At 44.1% G+C, this 16,981-nt stretch overlaps 1 protein-coding gene across 4 annotated transcripts in view; it reads right to left on the bottom strand.

The window, feature by feature from the left end:
• Positions 1–16,981, bottom strand: part of LOC118780162 (disks large-associated protein 4-like) — a 136,273-nt gene that overhangs the window by 43,612 nt on the left and 75,680 nt on the right. For all 4 annotated transcript variants that reach the window (XM_036532502.1, XM_036532505.1, XM_036532504.1 and 1 more), the window contains one exon: positions 9,665–9,725. The gene's annotated coding sequence lies outside the window, so the exon portion shown is untranslated. The remainder of the gene's footprint in view (positions 1–9,664; positions 9,726–16,981) is intronic.

Raw genomic sequence — 16,981 nt, 5'->3', positions numbered from 1 at the left:
CCTGACCAGCCAATAAACAACACATTTAGGTTGGTAGGCAAGATGCCTCAATTCCACATTGCTTCCCAAGTAGTCATCTTTAATGCTTTTAGGTGAAGATGATATTGGCAAATTCTTACAGTTATAGAGATTTACCCAAAATGGTGCAAAAATGAAGAGGCTTCTCACGGCTGCATGATATACCATTGAAATGGTATGAGGATTAAATACCCCTGCAGTGACACAATGAGTCTAGTGCTACTGCACAGCGGAGTTAGGGTCAATTTCATTCTAATTTTGTCAATTCAAGATGTGAATTGAAATTCAATTTATGAACTGAATAATCTGCATTGAAAACGATGGCTGATTTTAAAGTGAAGCTGAAGTGAGTTTCAGTTCATTCCCTGAATTGCTCAAATTTGGAATAGACTGGGATAAATGGAATAGACCCTGACTCCATTGCAGTAACAAGGATGTTTTCACACATGAACAATACTTTTTTTCAGGACCAGTTTCTCAGTCTTTCTGTACATTGTACTCATTGTACCCAACGAGAGGTCAGGAACACAGCACAAAGGTTAATTGTTAAGACTGTGCAGAAACTGAAAGGCCGTATCTCACCTCCACAGCTGATTTCCTCTAATTGGCAACTAAAGCTCAATCTGAGCTGAGAGTATGAAACAATTCTTCTCTTGGAGTTCGAGTGCATTTTTATCACTATTGAGGGCTTCTGTTTTGACCTTGGCATCTGTGATTGTCCCTCCTGGCATGATCCCCTAGTCTTTCCTCATGATATAATCTTTCCCTAATAACTAAACTGCCCTTGGCCATATAGGCACAATGCTAGGCCTAGTTATGTCACAATTACACTGTGTCCTTCCTCTCCTCTTCATCCCCAGCAATATTCTTAGAGTCATTTCACATGACAGAGAAGCTGTCTGTCTTTTGCACTGAGGGTGATGTTTGAATGGTTAGTGGTAGACAATGAAGTAAGCAAAAGGCCTCATGAAGACTGTGGGTTGAGCCGACAGGCCATGTACCATGCTGACAGGTGCTGTTAATCAAGGAGTTGTATGGACCAATGAAAAAAACTTTACTCCCAATGGCAAAACTTTACAACTGGTTCAAAGTAGCTAGTCTCAGATAGCATGGAATGGCTCCACATGGTTGTGGTGTTTTGTGAAGCCTCGCTCTCCCTTCACTGCCGGCAATGCCCGCATTACCATTCAGAGTGCTTTCATTGTGATTCAGGGCTGATCCGGTTTTGGGCGGGGAGTGGGAGGAATAGGCCGGGAGCTTACATCAAACGCTTCCATTATGCTGAGGTCGCCGAGCGCTCCCGCGCCCGCATCTATCACAGCACCTGAAGGCCGCAGGAGACGACTGAGAAAGAAAAAAAAAAAACAACACAGGGATGGGCAGTTTGGTTGCATGCAATACCACGGCTGAGTCATTTATCATTATTGTGAGGACGCGCTGTTTCGGCTGAAGAGCTTCGCGGGACCGAGGCAGCACCGCTGCCTTATCGGAATGCACCCCACGGAAGGACCTTCAATGCAAAGCGGCAAAGGAGTTGGCAGGGCCGCCGATTTCATTGACGCGGCCGCAGCCACAGATGGTTGAGAATGAATTCGCATTCTCTGCCCATGACGCAACTGTGCCGGCTCGTCCTGCAATGCTGCGGCCTTTGATTATGCAATGGTCCGGGGTCTAGTGAGTGGCGTGCTTTTAAAAAAAATCAGACCCGCTCTAATTCGGTCTCCCATGTGGAAAACCGTAGTACACGCAAGACAACATCCCTGGGGCACCTATCCCAGAGCGCCGAGCGGCTTGTGTGTCGTGTTCAGCAGCTTTGCTCTCTGGATGGACCGCGTCTCCACTTCTTGGTCGGGGACCGGCCTCAGCATTCTGAGCACAGCTGGTTTTGTGGAGGGAAACTTCACTGATTACAGCTCAGCACATTTTAAAGCCGCCTCCCACCCACTGCAGTGCACTCCTGCCAGTTCAGGGACGTGCTGCTGGACGCAGCTGCGCAGTTCAGTCCTCCCTCCCAATGAGGGCGCCCTTTGCACGTCATAACTTCATAGATGCGTTCTACACAATATTCCCAGTCAAAGTCATATAGACAGGATGTGGATCCTATGGCACTGATTACTTTTTAAGTTGCTTAGACACGGACATGAAATATACGTACTCAACAGTCCCTTTATTGTGAATGGGTAGATACAGTGGAACATTCAGGATCAATCTTACGAGCTTGTACTTTTCAATGGATCTTTGAGCATATAAGACCACAGTCAATTGCTGTAAAGCCAGTTGCTAGGTACAGTAACCTCCCTGACAGTGCTGCGATGGTGTAAACCTCACTCAGTCGGATTAGTTTGAGGTTAAACCAAGTGGCAAATAAGCCCCTGGTGGGCCTGTCCATCAAAGAGACAGCTGTTTCCAGGGCAACAGTGATCCAGTCTTGGCAGGTATCTTATCTATTTACAACACCTCCTCTACTGCTGAGGGACAAAGGGACGAGCTGAGGGGACAATTCCAGCTGCAGCCCGTGAGCTTCTCTGCAGCGCTGAGGACATCACTAGCTGTATAACCCTGTCCTCTAACCCTGAGGACAGTTCACTCATAATGCATGTCTCCAAGGCCAAATGATCCACCTGCCAGTTTAAAGGGATTCAGTTTGTTTATTCAAATATTAAATCCTGTTATTTTGTAGGCTGACAATAGAGAGCAAAATATTAGGCTTTTGTCAAGAAGTCTAGCCAGTATCTCATCGACAAGCGTAGTTTCAGTCTATCCAACTCAGATAGCTACAGTATGTAATGTAATGCAAGGTAATGTAATGTACTGAAAGCTGTCCTGAATGAGGGAGGTCACGGCTGACTCTAGTCTGGTGGGCAGAGCGGCACTGCAGGTGACCCTCCCCCTTCCAAAAATTGCTACCTGCCAGGCCTCCCTTACTTCCCTTGCTGTTCTCATTCCCCCACCTCTCCTGAGCCAAAGACTCACCCCTCCTGGCTCAGCGCACCACTGTACCCTGGTTCCTGCCCAGCTCTGAGGAAAGGCATACACAGATTGCAATGCGCGGCGCGTTGCCAGTGCTCGCCACTGCAGTTGCATGAGAGAGAGAGTGAATTGAGGGGGTGGCTGACGTACATCTCTGCTCTATTCCCAATCACCATTCACAGCGGGAGAGGTTCTGTCTTCCCCTGGGAGTGTCTGGAACGAGAGGCAGATGCCCGTTGGGCAGGAGTGCATATGTGGGGGATGGCCTGTAAGCAGGTGCATTCCGAACAGATAGCCGTTCCGCTTCTGCCCGTTTCCCTGTGATTCACAGCGTCAGCCCTGGCAGCAGTGCGGATTTCGGGCCACGGCAGAGGAGACCCGACCGGGGTTCCATTGACTGCATCCATTTGAAGAACATTACAGATTCAGGACTGCCCTCTATGTCCGTTACAGTGATGAAGCACGTAACTGAACAACCTCCGAGACCAGTCACATTTTCACACTCCTGACTTGTCGGGCAAAGTCAGATTCAGTACTGAAATTCAGTTTTCCGTCTAGGCATGCTGGAGTCACAAAAAACACCATTCATTCATCTCTCTGACAGGTACTCCGTTGGTACATGACTGAAAGTCCTGTGGGCTGAAAGGATGTCATTGAGTCAGGTGACAGGGAGGTTGTAAAAATATTGGGTGTTTGGCAGTATGGGCATCATGAGTCATGTCACAAGCACTTGATTTTACATGGATATGACTCCATTCTGATTGGTGGAGGTTTGACAACCTGAAACATGAGAGACTTACAGTTACCAGAAAGCTTACAGTTAAGCTGTCCCAAGTCTGGCTTTGATTGCTCTGCTTGAATAATAACTGAAAAATGATTACCTAGAAGATGATTTTTACTTTTCACCAAACTAATGTGGTGTTCTTATCACTACCATGCTGCACTTCAGATGGATTACAAGAAACATAACTACTTTAACTCAACTATATCTAGCCGCATTACGTCACCATAAGAAACATTAGATTTAAACCAAAATGAAAAAAATATCAAAAATTAAATCTAACCCACTCTCTGTGCTATAATTACAATCATTGCACTCTCTGCGCTATGATTAAAATGAATTAACACAAAGAAGAACAAGCAATGTCACCACATTGTGTCTGTTCAGCTAAAATTGGAACAAGCTGCAGATGGCTGACTCTTATTTAAATTCGCAGCCTTCGTAATCAAGGAAAACAGGTTCAGGACAACTGTCAGTTTAAAGTGGATTTTAGTCTCCCTGACTTCCAGCTCCGTGCTCATCGTGACAGACATCGGAGGAGATGCAGACTGGGGTTCGCAAAATGGTGATCGTGTAGCGATGCCGATTCCCTCAACGGAACGAGGCAGAGATTACTCTTCATCAAGCAGCGAAGCGGGATTACAGAGTCAGTCTCGGCGCTCGCGCTCATCAGTCTCAGGTGCCAGGTGGCAGCATTCAGAGGCGTGCAGAAACTCAGAGCACGTATGAGCTCTCGGCTGCCTCAGCAAAGCCTCTTATGCAGCCATGCTCCGTTGTAAGAGGTGCTGTCCGGGCCTCTTGGTATGCAGCCCATTACCCTCAGAATGTTTTGCCGTGACAGTCTCCTGCATTGCAGCAGGCCGATTTCCCTTCTCTTCATTCAGAGCCATGGTGCTTCTCAGTAACATCCTTTCCTTTGCTTACTTTGTTCCTTCCTTACATCCTTCTCTCGTTCCACTTTCTGTTCTGTCTGGAGGAGCTCACACCACGATCTGTTGTGTGAATATCTCTGACGTTCCCTTGCTACTGTCTTTCTTTTTCCTGCCTGTATTTCAGTTTAAGATCTGCCAGGGCCGGAAGGCCGTGGCCGTGTTCTTTTCAGGAATGGTTGCATACAGTTGGCCCCTGCTACCTGGGCTGTCTATCTGACAGCGCTTGGCAATGGAGCAGAAAGGCAGAGGATGGCAGCTTACATGAAGGCGGGGCAGTGTAGGAGCGTGAACCAATCAGGGCTCTGGCCTTCTGGCAAAGGAGTCTGGGAATACAGGGAAGAAGAGAGCTGGGGGGACAGAATACAATGAGGGTAGCCAAGGTCTCAGCGGTCAGCCTTGAGAGCTGCCATGCTTTACTCATTTCTTTTACTGGCAGGAGACTGGCAGGAGCTCTGTGTGCCTGACATTTACCCCTGGTGATACCCACAGATCCTGCACACTGCCCAACAAAAGCAAATGCGCTGCTCTATTTATACATTATAATAATGATTTTTTTCACTTTTTTAAGCCTGTTTGGAATCGGCAATTCTACAATTTGTTTATTTCTGCTGGGGCGTAGCAGATGAAATCCAAGGTAGTGCACCGTGACTATGGCCATGTGCACTATGACCATGACCACGACTATCCTTCACAATACAAGTCTGAATCAGGAGACCAAATGCGCCATGTAGCAAAGTCATGTCTCCCTGATGTTACTGGAGTGCTTAATGACTCACAGGGTGCTGAGAGCAGAGTGGCATACCCACCTACCCTGACAGAATGAAGCCCCACTGCTGTGGGCTCCTGGTCATTTTCATAAGATGACTTGAACCCATACATTACCTTTTAAGGGAAAATGAAGTATACAAATTTTGACACTGATTAAATGATTTGTCTTTTTTTTTTATATCAGTTTGATTTGATATCAGGATGATAATGATAGTTGTGACTGACCATAATATGCTCCAGCAAATCTGACTGTTGTGTAAGCATTATTGGCATTTAGCTGATGCTCTTACTCAGAGTGACTTACATCAGTTACAATGTTATCCATTTATACATCTGGATATTTACTGAGGCAATTGGGGGTTAAGTACCTTGCCCAAGGGTAGAACAGCAGTGCCGGCAACCTTTTGGTCACGAGTCCTTGATTGGGCACAGGAGGTGACTAAAACTTCATGTCAAGCCTCATGAAAGAAGAACATTGAAAGAAGAACTTTCAAACTGCCAATATCCTGTCCACCAGCAGTGGGCAATGTCTTTGAACTATCAGTATACTACAGACTGGGCTAAGCTTTCCAAAAACTGTCCAAAAAGTCCAAAAATTGAACAAAATACCACTAAAACATGGAACAGCCAGAGTCTTTGTGTTATTTTTGTGATGGGGGACAAGACTGACATGATCTTGTCATTTTTTAAATGGTGGTTTGATGTTTGGATTTGATTTTGCCCAGTCAGTGCACGGTTACTTGCTGTCTGAGGTGTTCACAGCTTCTAGTTTCAAACCTGGCAAGACGTTCCAGCAACAGCACAGCCCATCAATGACAGGCCATAATCTCAGCAACTGCGAGTCACAACACTTTGCTGAGATTGAGGCGTCAGCTCCGTCATTATCTTCGTGATCGTCCTTTGCAGAGCGGCTTGAAAACTGCCAACCTTCCCGCAGATAGCTCTATAGAAACCGCTTGTGCAAAAAGCTCAGCAACCATGAAATTCCAGAAACATTGCAACAAAATGGCTTATCCGTCTGCAGCAAAATGGTATTGATAAGGGACTATTTAGAAGGTGTGGAAAATCTCTCATGCTCAATGTGTCCTGAAAGCCAAGCCTGGGGCTGAGAGATGCTTTCCAAACCTGTCCCTGCTTGTCAGAGACGTTTGAATAAGTGTAGAGAGGACTCTCAGTTGAGCGAAATAACTTCTGGATGATGAGCTTTCGAGTTGGCGTTGATTGCTGCGAACGCTGGGAAGTGCTGAAACTCTGCTGGGACCGGGGGGCTGTGAGATGTGATTACTCTTTGTGTGCACGCCAGCATGTTTTTTTTTTGGAAGGTAGGGAAGGTGTTTGATCACCACAGAATGTAAGAGCAAGGGCCAAGAAAGAGAGTGATGCGGGACAGGAGACAGGCACCACACAGGCGCAATGAACCACCCCCCCACCTGTCCCCCTCCAAAAAGCTTCATTTTAAATTAGCTAAAATGTTAAACTGTTAAACTGACCTTTAAAACTGAACAAAAGCTGAAAAATGCAAGAAATTCGGACTTGAATACTACAGCTCCTCTCTTGAATTACGGTAACCATTGATTTTCCAATGCTTCAAAAACTGCTTCGCTAACAGGTAAGGGTGCTGTATGTAGAAACACTTCAGACAGCACATATTCACCACTGGGCACATCGGCGGTTTAATACAAAGGTTTATGGGGTTCATTATAATATTTTTCTATAAGGTCTGTCTTTTACATAAAATATCATTTTATCAAATGTCTATTTTATATTCATTGCTTAACCTACATGTGATTATTACAAGTAGTCTCACAATACACATGTATGTGGTCTAGATGCATGGTGTGCAATATACTATGCAACGATCAATCATGTCACAATATTTGGATGACTTGAAATATGAAATATGTAAAATGCAGCCAGCAGAATCCATGAGTTTTAGACAGGTTTTCTGACAGAAGAGACAGAATCAAACAAATTGTTTAGAAAGTGTTTTGATTCTTCCCTAGCTATTAATTATGTAAGCAATAAACCAGCTGTGCTGCTGTATTAAATTAAATCCCTAAGGGGGGGGGGGGGGCTGGCTGATGAAGCCTCAAGGTGACACTGTTTAAATCTATGCTGAGTTTCAAAGATAAGGGCTCAGGAGATCTGCTGAATATTTTTCATACAACTACAAACTAGCAAAAGGGTTTTACAGAAAATTTTCTCAGGTCCAGACGACACATAAAATATCACATGTATATCTGCATCAGCACTGAAAACCCAGAAAACCGAGCTGAACAACGAGGTTGATTTGGCCTTTACTGTGTGGTAATGTACTCCACATAATGTGAAACTGAGAGTCATGTGGCACTGCATTTTGGCAGAGACAGATTTACCATTCCAGCTTTGCAGAGATGGGAAATCATCAAGGCACCGGCTCCTTTTAACATTTTTGCATGTATTAGCAGGCGGCGTTTGAAGTTAGGCATTGGCTGATACCACTGTCACTGATTATTAAAATATTAGAGGAGATAAAGTAAATTTTAATCAGAGCAGAACCTTTGATGTCCTTCCCACCTGTAATTATAACAGGACACTATTCCGCAGAAGCTGCACTGGAAACTTTAAAACCTGCCACTGCACTACACACATTTATTCAAATTTATTCAAAGGTTTTATTATAAATACAGGAAAATCCATTTCCAGCAGCCAACAGAAAAAACCCACAAAGCTCTCCACTGCATGCAGATTGCTTCATGACCATGAAGGAGTTACATCCAATTAAATGTATATAACTGAGGAATGTGACCGTTTCCTCATTATGTCTATATAGTAGTGGATGGATATATCTAGGCTAGTACTGAACAATGGGACCATAATAATAATTACAAGTTTTTTTTTCCTGCAGCAGTTTTTATATACAGGTGCTTCCTAGTGACAATAACATACATATAATCGGTTAAAATTTTTAGAGGCAGTTGCTAATCTTTGTTTTAACGGTTTTAACAATGATTAGTGTACCAGTCCTCAAGATGATCTTTACTGCAGTAATGCATGTTATTTCCCTCAGCTGATATTAGTAATGAAGAGATTGTATAGGCCCTGTAGTACCAACTTGGTCCCATTAATAATATAAGGTTCTGTGTGGACTAAGAATGCAGACAGACTGATGTGTTGTTACTTGGTCCTGCCACGATGACCCGGCAATATCACTGAGACCCCTGGTGGTGTCACCTAACCATGTTGCTGGGTTGCGTCGCCCAGCCATCCAATTGCCGTGATTGGTTGTGGCCGCCGGTCCAATCGGAGGACATGTCACCTAGTGGATTCTGCCAACTGGTGCATTACATGGCCCTGCCAAGTGTGATGCCAACAGGGCTTTGTGCATCACTGCTGCATCGTCACTCCACGCTCTTCTGAATATCGACGGCAATGAATTTCACCTTCACAGGATTAAACAAGGGGAAATGATGCTGGCATAACCTAATTGGTCTCTGACATCATCCCAATATAGCTTGTGACAGCCTATTTCTTGACAGTGAAGTGGCCTTAGGGAACCTCATCACAAAAAGAAACCATCTCACCCTGCAGGGAAACATGCTGTCAAATACACCTGAGCAGCTTGAATCCACGGCACACGCAATCCCTCTTAAAACCGCACATGTCCGCATGTCCCCTGTTCTATTTCTAAAACAGTTCCTTCCCAATTTTTCATGGTGTGACAAACCCTTTCCTTGCATGCAGGAAAGGAGACAAGTTAAGTAACGTGTAAAAGCTGCGTGTTTTACTATTCTGTGCTTAGCTTTCTTAACCTTAGTCAGTCGGTCGGGCTGTCCACTGTAATCACAGCACACTGATTCAGTAGTGATTGCGACCCATCAACTGCAATTCATAGGAGACAAAGCCCCCGCGGAGGACCCTTCAGTCCAACTCCTGCAGCCTGTGAGTGGCGACACTGGAGTTCCTCGACCCTCCGACTGAGAGCTGCGGAGGCCACTGCCCTCCCTGACCTCCGTCTCTCACCTTTAATTCAATTATGGGCCCTGAAGTGCTCCAGGCCTCAGCAGAGCAGATGTCCAACCAGCCAGAAATGCCTGTGCGATTTCCACTGGCCCCCTGACTCCACACGGATCGCCCCAGTCAGATCTATCACTCGCACGTTTTACAGGAAAAACAGTGAGCAAAAAAAAAAAAAGAAAAGAAGAAGAAGACTCACATCGGTGGCTCATTCTGCGGATGGCAAGGTCAAGGGAAGACACTCCTCTCGCGCTCCTTTCCTGTCAAACAAACAGAGGGGGGAGTTAAGGGAGCCCGTGGGGTGCACATTTAGAATGTCACATTTTCAACACTGACAAAGCAATTTTCCGCTCCAACGAATACGAGGCACCCCCCACGGAAAGCCTGGCTGCCCATTTACGGGTGCCGTGCTGTGACCTGCCAGTTGGAATTTAAAAGGAAGAGAAAATTTAAAAACTCTGTAAAGGGTGCGCAGGTGAAAAAAAAGGTTTCCCATCTTAATTTTTTATCGCTGTAATAAAACCTGACATAGCATTGATAGCTGCCTTTTAATTAAGAGCAACATATTACATATTTGAATTATAAACCTTAGTGAGAGTTAGTCAACCCTCAAAAGAGGCATTTTATAACTGGCCACTGCAGCTGCAATCAATTCAGTGGGAGAGCAGCAATACCATACACGCATACATTCTTGAATTCTGTTTTAACTTTCATTCATTTTATTGATCTAAAGTAAGGAAACAAGACTGATCTATTTCTGAAGACAGCAGTAGCGTATTCAGTGTGTTAATAATAACATTTGAAAAATATTCCTTATATTTACCAACAAAAATGTGCTGTTCCAGATTGAACAATTAATTCAAGGATTTCAGTCACTAATGTATACTTGATGCTACACCAACAATTTCCTTTTATTTAACAGCACAGGTGCAAGGGTTACTCTTGAAAGGCACATAATACATTTCAATTCTAATTTTACCTTCCATTGTATGATTTTGCAGTAAATACAAATAGGTGGATTGCGAAAGATCTTTGTATGGTGTTTTGAAACAATACACAGTTTTATCGGTCATAACTCTAGAAAAAATGTGAATGAAATCCAGCCAATTCAGAGTAACAGCAGCTAGAAATATTGATCAGTGCTGGCTTTGCGTATGCCCTTCCATAATTCATTTTTTGGACCTGTTTTATTGATTTATTTATTTTCCAGTGGAAACCCATCTGCCTCTATCAGTCACCCTTTGAATACATGCATTACTAAGTCTATACCTCACCTGTCGCTCAGGAAAGCAGGAGCCGGCACACGGAAAGTTCAGGCGAGGAAAAGCAAAAAGGTGAATCCTTCAGTGCCCCGATCCATTTACATTCACTTCTACCTGAGCGACCACGAGAGAGGGGGGAGCCTGAGATTCCATTCTGAGCCGTTTAACACGTTTATTCGCTTAGCCTCGTAAATATTTCAGACGGTTTGGAGAGGCATCTAAAAGTTTGCCCCGAACCATCGAGATATTGTAGCATGGCTGCATTAAGAGGAGTGTGTGTTTTTGGGGATTTTTTTTTTTTGCTCAGGACTTTGAAGCCAGTATCACCCAACCCTGTGGGCACAGCGTGTGTGCTAGTTTCTGTTCCAGCAGAGCTCTCAATTAATTTGGTTTGTTAATTGAGCTGTTAATTGAGTCCTGATCTTTATTTGACATCTCTGAATTTAATCTGCTACATTGAGGAAGACAAGTGTTGTATGGGGTGAATTAAACTAAAGTACAGAAAGAATGAGGTTGTTTATTCAACACACTTTTGTTAATGTCTGCCCCTCAACAAATAAACTATTCTAGGCCCCACTGAACAACTAATTATTCTTAATCAATAAAGTTGAAGACCTGTCTGCAAAACTAATTTGTTTGAGACTTTTGGTCCTATGCTTCAGTGAGAGGAAGTACACTTTCAACAGCCCGTATCTTTCACATCATATATTTGTTTTGCAATGTCAAACTCATTATTCCATGAAAAGGTCAACCAAACATAGTTATTTGTGACCTCCACTGAAACCCAAAAGCAGCAAATATGATGTGTCCAATTCCAGTAGGTCTCATAAGATCTCATAAGATGCAGAGCCAGCATGTGCTGTCAATCACTGGCTGCTCTGAACCAATCAGAACCAAGCTTTTCATAGCATAACACTGGTCCATTCATATCATTGAGTCCCTGACAGGACATGGTAGCTGGAACCATTCTTGAATTCATTATTATGATAAAAGAAAGCTTTAATCATATTTTGTCAAAAAAAAAAAAAATCAAGCTGAAATTCATTCAAATGGAGTGATGATGATGGAGAAATATTGATGAGTGCTGGCTTTCGCTGTTACCTTTCTATAATTTATATTTTGAGCCTGTTTTTTTTTATCCTTAGTCACCACTCACTGCACTAGATCACTACACAGTCTGCAATCACAATCCATTCCAAGTGAACACTGCAAGTTGCCTCAGGCAGAATAAGGGACGGCTCCGTCAGCTAGCTGGGCTACTAGCTGGCAGGGCTATTATGCAGGGCCACTACACACAGGCTCAACTGCTAGGTGTAGTCCTCAGATCAGGATCAGCACTGGCCCAGACCTATGTCAGACCTGTGTTTGCAACCATTAGAAAGTGATTAAAAGTGATTATGTCAATACTTACACAAGGCTATCTGCTTCAGGGGAAGTTATCATATGTTCAGTTACGAGCAATATGAACTATGGCTTGTATTTTACGTGCCTGTCTGGAGTGGAGTGACCGTTCACATTCTCTTGGTTATTGATCTTGGTAAAGAAATTGAGGACAGTGTTTAACTCAATTTTCATCAGTAAATATCCAGCTGTATAAATGAATAATGCACAGATTAAAGGAAGTTACCCTGGGTAAGCCTGGCCGCCAAGCAAATAAATAATGTAATGAGCTCAGTCTGAGTTCGGGCCAAAGTACAGTCAATAGCTCAGGGCTAGTCCTTGTAAGGCCGTAAATAACTGGTTGCCAGTATAAAATGCTGTTTCATGCAAGATGTAATGGTTCTTTCCTTATCACCCCTTGCTGGTTTAGGTCTGAAGTATTTTTTTATGCTTTTTACTTTTTGTCAAACACTTTTTTTGAATACCAATTGTACTTTAAGCAGTTATATAAGATTGCTAAAGAGAGACAAATGCAATACTTTGATACACTTACATGCATGCCAGTGGCTGTTTTTCAAACTACAAGTCCCACAGTGCACTGCAGTGAAGTGGGTGCCAACTGGAGGATGGGTGTCACTCCAATGACGTCATCTGAGCAAGTTATAGGTGCCTGAGGAATTGCTGTGTGCCTGGGATCATGGCCAACCTGCCTGGCCCTATCAACACCAGAATGAAGCTAATTTGTTCCATCAGTGGAGGCCCCCATTCATATTGACAAATGACATGGCCAGTTTTAAACCCAGGCCAGAGGGCTAAGCTTACACTAGAGAGATGTGCTCTGCTGGGGCCCAGAAGTATTTTAAGGTAATCTCACAATGTGTAGAAACAATTGTAATTGGAGGACCAGTTTGCAAAATTCTGCACATTAATGTCAAACAGTCACTTTGATGATGTTCCCAACATGAGCCCACACAAGGAGAGCCTCGAACAGCTTCTCACACAGCGCCTTAAAATATGCAAACCCCCAGTGACGCTAACGAGGAGCAGACGCTAAACGACGGAATGAGCTCTTCAAGGTTAGCTGAGCTCTAATTAGCACTCTTTTCTGTCTCACGGTGGGTAAACTGGACTCTCTCCAGGGTCCTGGTGTATCAAGGAAGAAAAAAGAAAGCACACCAGGAACATTTTAATTCCCTGCGTCTCTGAAGATAGCGCCGCAATTCAAGGTGCCTGCTGGTCCAGTTGCAGCTTTATTGAATACGATTTAGAAGCTGCATTTGTATGGGAAAAGGCATTGCCTGAGGCCTGAACCAGAGTTTCAGTTGAACAGAAAAATAACATACATTTCGAAACACTTATGTCAGAATTCTGGAGAAGGGCTGTGTGTTCATTCTGCTGATGGCACTCTACAAAAAGGAGCACCAGTCTTGCAATTCATGGCGCATGACTATGAACCAAAAGCTCTCTCCCCCTGAAAACGGCAGTCCTCGTCCTAACATCACAAACTGATAAACCCTCAGAAACAAAGTGAATAGTATAAAGGCTCTCTCCTACACTTCCCTGCAGCCAAACCCAGCAAACACGCACACACGCGCACACACACACACACACACACACACACACAAACACACACGCAGACTGAACCAAGAAGCTGGCCAGATGAATCCCACTATATAAACAGGTACTTAATTAATGCCCTTTTCCGCCACACACACTCCTCCCGGCTGGTGGCCAAAGACAGTGGGGAGCGCATTGATTTAAATCTCTCCTGATTTAGGGGTGAATATATGGCTGCTGGGTAGCTGCTGCAGAGCTGCCTTCATTAATCTCCCCGGTGAGAAGACCTCCACTCGCATGCGTCTCGGAACTGCAGGACTACTCCCCTATGCTGCTCTTCAGTAACTTCTATATTCAGACACATTTGGTTTTATTGCAAGGGGACAGAGCCAGTGCAGTTACTCATTCATTGAGTGCATTTGGCCACTCAGAAGATGTGCCATTTGGCTGGGCACCCTCCTGCTCTGGCACTGTGATACCTGGATGGGTGAGTTGTGAGTGTCTGGTTGGTAGGGAATTCTAACACATCTCAAGGGATTTTAATTGATGTTGTAATTCATTTCCTAGTGTTGCACTTGTGTGGGTGAATATATAAAGTTATTTTGTTCTATTCTATTTGAGATGCTACAGCCTTCTGGTTGTGGGATCAGAAATGTCTTATCTGCTCTGTGAATCCCAGTGGAGAGAGGGACATGGTTCAGACCCTGGAAGAATGACCAAGAGGTTGCAGGTCCAAGTCTCAGATGGATTAATCCATGCACAAAGCACTTGAATTGAGATAACTGAGGCACTGACAGTTAAAGGAACAAGCATAGACTCATTTTCAAGTGATTAATTGTGAGGAAGACCACAAAAGCCTAGGGAAATATCTCTTGGGACCCTCCCCCACATATACACACATACACATTTGTCAACAGCAAGTGAGGGGTAAATTAACAAACACCCATGTCCCTTCAAGTTAATTCCAGCGCTGTTCATTTGATCACAGCACACTTTGCATAAGGAAATGCACACACATTAATTGCAGAGTCTGGCAGGCAGGCATCTACTACCCTGTTTCCTTCAAAAAACATCATGTCATATCTGCCTCATCCGTCAAGCTATAGCCAGTCACATCTGTTTGCCCTGGGGCTGCTTCATAGGCCTGAGGTCCAGATAAGGCAGAGGATGACACTGCTAATCAAGAAAACAGTTTGCAGTCTGTTTATTCAGGCCTTCTTTTCTCACTGGTTTCACAGAGCTGTGTGAGTAAACCTCTGTTTCTCAACCCCCCTGCAGTGGGACGCCTGCCACTGAGTGTGCTGCTGGGAGCGGAGCTGCTGATGAGGAAATGAGAGGAGCTCACATAAAACCCACACACACATCCCCAAAGCCTGATATATCCACAGCTACTCTATGCAGAAGACTCTAGGAGCTCACTAGATGCTGTGGCCCTACGTTTGAAGACAGGTAAGCATAGGGATGACAAAAGGATCGTGGAGTGCTCTAGCCGGTGGATTTGGAGCGAGTTGAAGAACTACTGAGCCATGTCCGTGTAAATGTACGAGATGATACGGGATGAAAAAAAGACAGAAGACTGTACCATGCTATTTTGTTTACATTGCTGAAATAAGAAAAATGAACTGAATTTTGCTGACTTTCTGTTGCAGATCTGAATACTGAAACTGCAGTGTAGAAATGGTGTGGTCTACACCTCCCCCTCAAAAGGAATCGATCAGCAAACACACCAGGTAGTTAAATACTCAGATAGATTGCCCTACAGCTTGGATGTCCTTCACTACAAAGCGCATGCCCCATTAAAGGACGAGAACCTACAGCTTAATTATCTCCACACCGGTTTGTAGAGGCAGACATTTAGACAATCCCTGGTTTAGATCCCTCCCCCTTTGCTGACAGAAGGCCTTGGTGGGAGGAGATAAGAGTAATGTGGGAGGGGCCAGGGAGGGTACTGGACAAAATGGGGGAGGAGACAGTGGGGGCACTGTTAGCAAGGGGGGGTGGCATAGGTGGGAGGACACACGGTGGCACTGCTAGGATGGGATAGGATGGGGCCCTTCTGGAATGACATAGGAAGATGGGAGGAGACAGGAGGACATGGAGCTCATTTATGCATTCATCTGAGGAATAAGTTTGCCAGCAGCAAGGAGCCGTGATAGGATGAGCCACCCCCTCCCTCTGAAATCACCCCTCTCGCATACACAGGCCTCCAGCTCCTGCTGTGCACTTCAGAGGCTGCAATCTCCCATTGTTCAGATCCAGCAGCTTCAAAAGCTGAGCCTGCTAAAACATTTAAACTAATAGCACTCTCTCTGTTACAGTCCTCATCAGCACTTTGCCCATTAAAGCAATCCCAACACACAGCTCCGTTCATTTGCCACTACATGCACTGAAGTGTAATTAAAAAAAGGGATGTGCATTTCTCAAGGGTAATTCACATACAACTTTCCCATTACTGGTGCTTGTCTTTGTCCTCTTTCAATTCTTCTTTAATCCACACACATTTAGTGCCTTAGCTTTAGTGCTGCTTGACTGCAGAAGACCAACTCTCAGGTTCCATTGTGTATGGTTAGCATGGACTCATATTTGCTTGTCTTAACAAACAGGAGCAACCTGGTAAATGCACGAAATGTAGATGATTGCTGAAGTGTGGAAGTGATTAAGGATCTCTGATTGTAAACAGAAGGCTGCACGTGTAATTCCTAGATGGGGCACTGCTGTTACATGCATAAGCATGACACTAGTAAACAAATATGACTGGCAAACAAATATACAAGAGTAATTATTATAAGTAGCAAGTAAGCCATTGGACTTTATTATTTATTCTGGGTCAATAAGCCATGAATAAGTGATACCAGTGTGGAAGTTAATGGAAAATTCATACATTGAAAGTATTACTGAAATGTAATTACAAGAAAAATCAATCACACTAATATGCTAACGATCATGTTAGTAATGCAAAGAATCACAATTAGACTACTAATGCTAATAATACTAATATGCTAATAAAGTTAACAATTGTAATTATGCAGTGCCACCTGCATTTCAAGGGCACACCCTCAATAAAACAGAAAACTCAGGGAAAACTGGAAAATTCCAGAAAATTACATTCTGAGTCCAAGAAAAGGCAGGCAAAAGACTCCTGGAAAGCAGTATAAGAGGAAACAAACAGTGGAAGAAAAACACATGGAGGCTATCAGCACATGAGGCTAGCAAATGCAAAAACCTGACTTGCCTTTGAGGTGGAGAGAAAAGAAAAGGAGACCAAGCAATAACAATAACGAGCCTTTGCACCTGCAGTGCCTGGCCTACTAATAATG

The sequence above is a fragment of the Megalops cyprinoides genome, chromosome 7 (genome assembly GCF_013368585.1).
Source record: "Megalops cyprinoides isolate fMegCyp1 chromosome 7, fMegCyp1.pri, whole genome shotgun sequence".
Lineage (NCBI taxonomy): Eukaryota > Metazoa > Chordata > Actinopteri > Elopiformes > Megalopidae > Megalops > Megalops cyprinoides.
The sequence above is the reverse complement of the archived record's forward strand: the minus strand, read 5'-3'. Positions and strand labels throughout refer to the sequence as shown.